Source organism: Chrysochloris asiatica, unplaced genomic scaffold (assembly GCF_000296735.1).
Source record: "Chrysochloris asiatica unplaced genomic scaffold, ChrAsi1.0 scaffold00559, whole genome shotgun sequence".
Taxonomy (NCBI): Eukaryota; Metazoa; Chordata; class Mammalia; order Afrosoricida; family Chrysochloridae; genus Chrysochloris; species Chrysochloris asiatica.
In genome coordinates, this window is record NW_006409077.1 from 508,960 (window position 1) to 518,109 (window position 9,150).

The following is a 9,150-nucleotide window of genomic DNA, read 5'->3' on the forward strand; positions in this document are numbered from 1 at the left end:
ACCTCCTCCCCAGGCTGGGACAGGAAGGCTCTATAGCAGCAGCTGCTTCCTCCCCACAAGACAGGAGCTTGCACTCTCCCTCCATCTAGTGTGCTTCTCATTTATATGTGGGATGGTTTGTAGGACTCAGGAGATGTTTAAGGGACTCAGTGTTTCTTTGATTCCTTTTCTGAAAGTCCCTAAAGGAAAATGCATTCCAATACTCTGTAATAGGTTTTCTACTGCAGCAGTGCCTGTTTATAAAAAAAAAAACAACTAGTGGTTGAAAATAACAACATTTCCTCATTTACACATTTCTTGAGGGCAGACATCCAAAAGTAATATGACTGTGCTAAAATCAAGGTGTCAGCAAGGCTGCATTCCTTTTGAAGGATCTAGACTAGAAACCATTTCCTTGTCTTTTTCAGCTCCTTGATATCTCCTGCAACCTTACTCATGACCCTCTTCCTACATTTTCAAAGGCAACAAGACTGTATCTCTCTGACCATCTCAGTTGTCACATCTCCCCAAGAAAACAGATGTTCTAAGGATTAATGTGACTAGATTGGGCCCAGCTAGGTAATCTTGGGTGATATCCTTATATCAAGATCTCTACTCTAAATTAGGAGTCCTGATGTGGCACTGTGGGTTAATGCTCCAGATTGCAAAGCTGTTTGATCTGCAAGGTCAGCAGTTCAAGCTCACCAGTTAGTCCTCAGAAGCCCTATACACTGTTTCTATGGATCATAGCCATCTAACCCAGAGGCATGACTGGCACCCACCCACATACTCCTCCAGTGCCTGTTAGTGAATAGTGCAGTTGTGAGCACCTTCAAAGTGAGTTGGGAACTGTACACACCAAACCCAGAACCCGCATTCACATGAACACTGCTCCAAACCTGTAGATATGGCCCTGAAATAATCCTGAAAGTAGTTCAGAAAAACAAATTAGTTACAAAAAAGATATCTCAGCAGTAACCATGCAGGCAAGAAGGCAATTGGAAGACATATACAAAATATTGAAAGACTGTTTTAAATGGGGAAGAAATTAATCAATTAGAGGGCAATGTTAAAGAAAATGAATACACTTTCACATGAAAACAAGAAAGGCAGCTGATTTTAGGTCCAGAAAAAAGTATGTTCCTTCTGAATTTGGATCCTCCAGAATTTTTGATGAAAATCACAAAGATTTCCTGTTTTAGGTGCTGTTGAATCTGCTCCAACACAAAGCTACCTTGGTCCTGCGCCATTCTTCCAATTTTTGTCATGCTTGAGCCCATTGATACCATCACCATGACAATCCATCTTATTGGGGTCTTCCTCTTTTTTGCTCATCCTCCACTCTACCAAGCCTGATTTCTGTCTTTATGGACTTGTTCTTCCTGATAATATGTTTGAAGTATAAGTTGTGAAGTCTCATGATCCTGGCTTCTAACAAGTACACTGGCTGTACTTCTTCCCAAACAGATTCATTTGTTCTTCTAGCAGTCCATGGTACTTTTAATGCTTTTCTCCAACACCTAATTCAATAGCATCACTTCTTCTATAGCCTTCCTTATTCATTATCCTACTCTGACATACACATAAGGCTACTGAAAATACCATGGTGTGCATTGTTGTTGTTCTCAAGTGTCATTGAGTTAGTTCTAACCTAGAATGACACTGTATAGTGTTTCTGAGGAACTGTTGGTGAGTTTGAATGCCGACCTTGCAGTGTAACTGACCTTGTGGTCTAGTGCATTATCCTTCAGCACCATAACAGGACTCCATGGCTTGCATGAGATGCATCTTAGTCCTCAAGCTGACACAAAAATTTAGGAAGCATTAAAACAACAATGAAGAAAATGCACCAACAAAATAAAAATAAACTCAGCACAGAAAATTATGAGGAACAAACTAAACAGCAGCACCACCCACCCCACCCCAAAATTAAAAACACTGCAAGCTATGCATATGCATAGAGAGAAGAGGGGACAAGATGGTAGACTAGGCAGAAAGGCTTTCTGCAGATCGTCTACAACAAAGACAGGGAAAACCACTGAAACCGAGACAGGTGATAGTCCTGGAACCCTGAGCTTCAGATGAAGGGATAGAGGCATGGACGGAATGCTCAGTAGGTGAGAAATCTGAAGTGACATGCACAAAAAGGAGTCAGACTCATGACCTGTGTGAGACAACCAGACGTGCTACGGTCATCTTGAGTGTGTGAGCAGCTTCAGAGACTAGAAAAATATTCGCATTGCAGAAATATAATGATGCCTCACAGAGATAAAGGTGTGATCTTTTTAATGTCCCCACACTTGGCAGGGGACCAGAAGCATGGTCAGATCACATCTGCATACCACCCCAGGAAAATTCCTACTCTTCTAGTGCTTGGAGCTTCATGGATGTGAGCACTGAAGTTGTGAGCCTGATTAAAGAATGTGGGTGGGTATCTGCATTAACTGTGTTCTGGCAGGCACTGCTTAAAAATCTGCAGAGCTGGCCCTGCCTAACCATGAACTAGTCCTCACTAGGAGGAGTTGAACAGATACTTGAAGACAAAAAGAAAGAAAGGAGACAGGTGATCTTTGCTGTCTGGCCTGGTGTGGCATAGACATCTTAAACTTTTGTGGGTGACATTGAAAACAAGAGGTTGGTTGGTAGGGCAGTGGCATTTCATATAGGCAGAGAGAAAGGTTCACAATTTTATTTGTATCCCACGTCACTTGGGAACCAGAGGTATGTCTGGCCCCCACCTGTGTACACACCTATATGGAAGCTCCTGCATCTGTGAGAGCTCTCTGAGCCACAACAAAGGAAGTGAGGAATTAGCAGCCCCAACTTCCTTTTTGCTGGGTCTGGTTACTGCCTCTGGCCCATCATCTGACCTCCTGCTCTGTTGTCTGTCTATCCTGAGAATCATCAGCAGATTGTCTTCTTACATGCAGACCTTGGATTGATTTTCTCAGCATCCAGAAGCCTGTTATTTTATCTACCAAACCTGGGTCCATCAGCCCCTGCAGCTAAGAGTCAGGAGAAGCCTCTAGTCTGACATCTGACCCATGGACTTGGAACTTTCCAGTCTTTACAGTTGCCTGAACCATTTCCTTGATGCAAATCTGTCTCTATATACACACATATATAAACTTCATTGATTTTGTGTCTCTGCAAACCCCAAACTAAGACATTGCTCCTGAAGAAGGAAGTGATGTGGTCACAGTCATATAATGCGATCAGCTACCAGAGTCTGGATTAAAGAAGAAATAACTTCACTTCTAGAGCCTCCAGAAGGCTCAATGTTCTACAAATTTCTTGATTTCATCCTAGTGATACTGATGTCATACTTCTGCCTTGGATAACTGTGAAACAATAAGTGTCTGTTGTTTTAACTAGTCAAATATTTGTCCAGTGCATCAAATCTTTTCTTCAGATGATCTCTAAATTCAGATGGGACATGTTCAAGGTCATAGTTTTACTCTTCTGGATTTGTTTAAATTGTCTTTGGTTTCAGTCTCAATTTGCATATTAGCAACTCATGGTCTGTTACAAAATCTGTTCTTGGCTTTGTTTTCACTGATGATACTGACCTTTACCACTGTCTCTTTCCATAGATGTAGTCAATTTGATTTCTGTGTATTCCATCTGATGTGGTCCATGTATATAATCGTCTTTTAAAAAAAGATATTTGCAATGAAGAAATTGTTGGTCTTGCAAAATTCTATCATGTGATCTCCAGCATCATTCCTATCACCAAGGTCATGTTTTCCAACTACTTATTCTTCCTCTTTGTTTCCAACCTTTGCATTCCAAATACCAGTAATTATTAATACATATTGATTGCATGTTTGATTAAATTCAGAATTCTACCATGTTATCATCATTGATGTTAGTGTTTGGTGCATAAATTTGTATAATAGTGGTAACAGCTGGTCTTCCTTGTAAATGTATGGATAATATCCTATCATAACTAGGGCTGTACTTTTAGAAGGATCTTGATGTGTTCTTTTTGACAAACAATGTGAGGTCATTCCTCTTCAATTTGTCATTCCTTTCATAATTAAACTATGTGATTGTCAGTTTCAAAGTGGCAAATACAGTCTATTTAGGTTCACTAATGCCTAAGATATTGATGATTATGTGTTCCATTTTATTTTTTACAATTTCCAATTTTCCAAGAGTCATACTTTGTATATTCCATGTTCTGATTATTTAATGGATGTTTACAGCTGTTTCTCTTCATTTTGAGTTTAGCCCCATCATCAAATGAAGGTCCCAAAGGTGTTAATCCATTCACATCATCGTCAGCTGTACTTTGAGGCGGCAGGCCTTTCCTACTTCTATTTTGAGTGCCTTCCAACATGAGGGGCTCATCTTCAGGCACTGTATCTGACCGTATTCTAGTGTGCTTCATCAGGCTTCAGTATTCAATATTCTGGTGCTGACTGTGTTCCACTACTATTCATAAGATTTTCAGTGACAAAATATTCAGAAGTCCATCTCTCCTTCCTAGTCTGTCTTCATCTGGAAGCATAGATGAAACCTGTGCACCATAGGTGACCCTTCTAGTATTTAATATACCCATGACATAACTTCCAGAATCATAGCAACACACAAGCCACCACAGTACAACAAACTGACACATGAGTGGTGGGTAGAGATTGTTAGGATTACAGAATTTGTGCCTTTGAAAAAGAGGTGTATGACTAAGAGAAATTACTTCTCTTTTTTCTTTTATGCTATTTTGTTTGCAAACCAAAATCATAATTGTGCGAAGGAACAGAAGCAAGTCTGCTAAAATCACCATCAGAATACACTGAATAAAATACCTGCTGGAAAAGGAGTTCAGTGACGACAGAGGAAGAGACTCAGGCCAGCTTCTATGGAAGAAGTGTTGAACTTGAGAGGACTGGGTTATGTCTTGGGAAACTCCCAGACTCAGAGGATAATCTCAGAAAAGGAAGGAAGAGAAGGAGACCCAGATAGAGTTAAAATAAGAGAGTTTAGAGTAAAGACATGAGGAGGCTGATCCATGAAGGGATTAAATCTCACTACATCTTACTCTGCAGTGGATAGAACTGGAACTCGGTTTGCATCTCTCAGGTCTATCTATGTTCATGGAACATGCTGACAGCATTCATATGATATTAGATAGATTCCCTAGGAACATGCAGTGGTAGAATAACGGTCCCTAAAGATTCTAACACACTAGCCCCTGAAACCTGTTAAAATGTTACTTGTGTGGAAAATAAGATTTCAAATGTGTTTAAGGTTAATGGCCTAGAGATGGAAGAATTCGCATGAATTTCCAGGTACCCTGCATCTAATAACATGAGTCCTTTAAGCAAAGAACCTTTTATGTCTGTGATCCCCTAGAGCTGTAACAGTGAAGGAAACTTCAGGGATGCCATGCTGCTGACTTGGGAGACGGAGGAAGACCTTGAACCAAGTCATGCAGGAGGTTTCTTTGTTGTGGTATTTCAGAGCCCATTGAGTTGGTTCCAAATCATAGCAACTCCGTATAGGATTTCCAAAAAGCAGGTGGTGAGTCTGAATCACCGAACTTGTGGTTCAAACCAATCTTGCATTCCAGTGCTTTATCCCACAGTGCCACGTCTCGTCCTATGGGATAGAAAAGCCAAGGATGCAGATTCTCTTTTGGCCTCCTCCAAAATGAACACAGATCTTCTGACACCTAGATTTTAGTCCAGTGAGATCTGTGTCACAATTTTAATCTTAATAACTATAAAATCATAATTCTGTATTGAGTCACCCAATAGATTTAGGATCATTTGTCATGTCAGCTACAAGAATCAAACATAAAGCATTAGCATGTATTTTCCTACATGAACATTTCTCAACAGAGAATCAAAGACACCTAACTCCCTTAATTGTCTCCTTACCCCTGCTAAACTTCCCACAAATAAATCAGAAAACACACCTTCTTAGATATACAGAGAGTGAGTGCAAGTTCAGGACCTGTGGGGAAAAGTCAGCTGTGCTATAGAGACTCATTGAGACATAGCCAAGGGAGGAGGTTTCAGTTCCGGGCTGAAATTCTGTGCTGGTAAGCTATTACGTTGCTGAGAGCAATAAACTGCCTCATCTTCAGCTTGGAAATTGTTCATGCTAAGAGTGAAATCTGACTCAGACCCACTGCCATTGAACCCATTGGAGACCCCAGAAGCCAGGGAGGATGCCAGATAGATGAGAAGCTTGGAAGACCGTTCTGGTTTCTGTTGGTACCAGTATATGTTTGTACCCACACTCTTAGTGAATTTGCAGTTGATGGTGAAAATTTCCTCTGGAGACACAGCTATGGAGGCTGGAAAAGACTGGGTCATCACAATGTTCCCTATCTGCAATCATAGTGGACAATTACCATGCATGCATGCACTTGCCTTAGTCAAGAAATGATAAAGCATGTTGTTTAAAACTACTTTTCTTACAGTGTTAGATGTCTAACTGAGTCTGTTTAGGCAATAACCATGATTTCACTCTGCATATAAAGTCATCTTCGTCCTCTACACAGAGAGCCGTTTGGTTTCATAGAAGTGACTGTCAACTAACCTGATACCCAGACCAGCATCAACATAAGAATCTGGGTCTGTGCCTTCGTCACTGAGCAGCTTCCCTGTCTGATGTAACTCTGCTCACACTGAGGGAAGGCAGCTGCTAAGGCCCAGAGGGGCCTATGCAAAGTAGGTAATGGTTATGAAAGCAAATCTCATGGGCAGTGGAGTGTTCAAATACATAAGGTAATAAAGAGTCAAAAATATCCTCCTCACATGAGCATTAAGATTACTTTGTTGAGTGAAGCAAGTCATTCACAAAAGGACAAATATCATACTATCTGTAACTCATAGAAACCAGGCAAATATATATGGAACCAAAGCTTAGTAGTGATTACTAAGGCTGAGTGAGGGGGAGGTATGGGGTGGTCTGAGTTCCTGATCATGCTGGTGGAATCATCTGGAACAGGAGATTGGTAGTGGTGGGACAACATGACAAACATGATCAATGTCAACAAATTACACGAGCGGGATTCAGAAAGTTCATAGAAAAATGGAATTCACAGATAATGGCACTGTCTCATCATATACGCAAAAATTACTGAATTTTCAAATGTTTGGGAATGTGTATATAGATATAGATATAGATACATACTAAAGGACTCCTGGTGTGGTGCTGTGGGCTAATGTGCCAGACTACAAAGCCATTTGAACTGCAAGGTTGCTGATTCAAGCTCACCAGCTGCTCCTTGGAAACCCTATACAGAGTTGCTATGGGTTGGAATCAACTCAACGGCACTCAACAACAACATGTATCGACTACAATAAGAAAAACATAAATAAATAAATATCATCACAGAGATAATGTGACTTCAGGCTATGACAGATACAGAGATCAACTTAGAAATTCTGATTTCAATAACAGTTGAGAAACAACTTACAATATAAAATGTGTTTGTTAAACTAACATTCTCTTCTGTAAGCTACTTGTTGTTTTTAAGTGTCGTTGAGTCAGTTCTGACCCATAGCGACCCTGTACAGGGTTTCTGAGGAGTGACTGGTGAGCTTGAACTGCACACCTTATAGTTCACATGGCTTTGCAGTCTGACGCATTAACCCACAGTGATACACCAGGACTCCTTGTAAGCTACTACTAAGAAGATAAATAAAAAGAAACATTCATTAGGAAGTTGTGACTACAAAGCGATTCCTACCTGGATTCAAACCACATACCTGCATGGTCTAAGTGGATCTTGGAACTTTCCAACCTTGAACTGGATTTAGCAGGACCAGCTTACTACTAGAGCCACCATGCACCTGAGACACAAAAGTTAAACTTTTCTTAAAGAGGAGATCCATTGTAAGTATACAGACTCTCCATAAATAATGTTGAAAGGTCAGAATAGCAAACATGAGAATACATCTAGGAACATGAAAACTATTAGGTGGCATTACACTCATTAAAAAGAACTGAACTCCATTTCTAGAAAATAGATATATAATGTCATGCAACGTAATGTGCATCAAGTCAGTTCTGTTGCATAGCAACCCTACATAGGGTTTCCAAGGTGCAGCTGTTGAGGTTGAATGGCAAACCTAGCTGTTCAAACCGACCTCATGGTCCACGGTTTATCCTACAGCATCAGACCAGGACTCCAGAAAATAGATATGGAAAACCAAAAACACAAGCCTTTACTTTGCTAGATGATAAAGCAGAAAGCAATTCAAGATGCTATATGGAGAGACAAAGATGAAAAGCATAGGCACCGAGGATACAGTGAAATACAACATGACACCTAGCTGGATTTTAAGGAGAGGAAAAAGAGTTAGTGGACAAATGCAACATTTGAACAGCCAACACTTTTAAAAGCACAGATTTACACACTCTGGGGCCAAATTCCATTCTATCTAAATATTTCATAAATACAAACGTAAGAAAACTGCACAAAGTGAAAGACAAAGAGAACAGTTTAGAAGTAGATGGAGAAACAACACAGATCACTTTCATGAGGTCAACATGAAGGTGATCTGTGAAGGTGAAGCTGACTCCCACAGCAGTAACAATGAAAGCATGAAGACAGTAGATTGATATCTTGAAAGTACTATAAGATAATACCTACATACCTAATACTGTACACATAAAAGTACACCCTAGAAGTCAGGCACTAAAAGGACATTTTTTAGCAAAGTAGAACTGCAACTCTTTTTACATGGTCAAACCAATGGCATTAATTACATCCATATTTTTCAATCATTATAACTATCCATTTCCAAATTTTCTCATCACCCTTAACAGAAACTCCTATAAGCAAAGCATTAATTTTTCTTAGCACCACAATCAACAATCATGACACCAGCAACCAAGAAATCTATGCCATATTATATTAGGCAAATCTGCTGCATAAGACCTCTCAAAAGTGATCAAGAGCAAATATATCAATTTGAGGATTAAGGAGTATGCCACAGTATTTTCAATTGCCCCATATGCATGTGAAAGTTGAACAATGAAAAAGGAAGACCAAGGAAGAATTGATGCATTTGAGTTATGGTATTGGGGAATAATATTGAAAGTACCATGATGTCAGAAGAAATAAACCAATCTGTGTTGTAACAAGTACAGCCGGAATGTTCCTTAGAAGCAAGGATGGTGAGACTTGGTTTCTTTTTTTTTTTTTTTTTT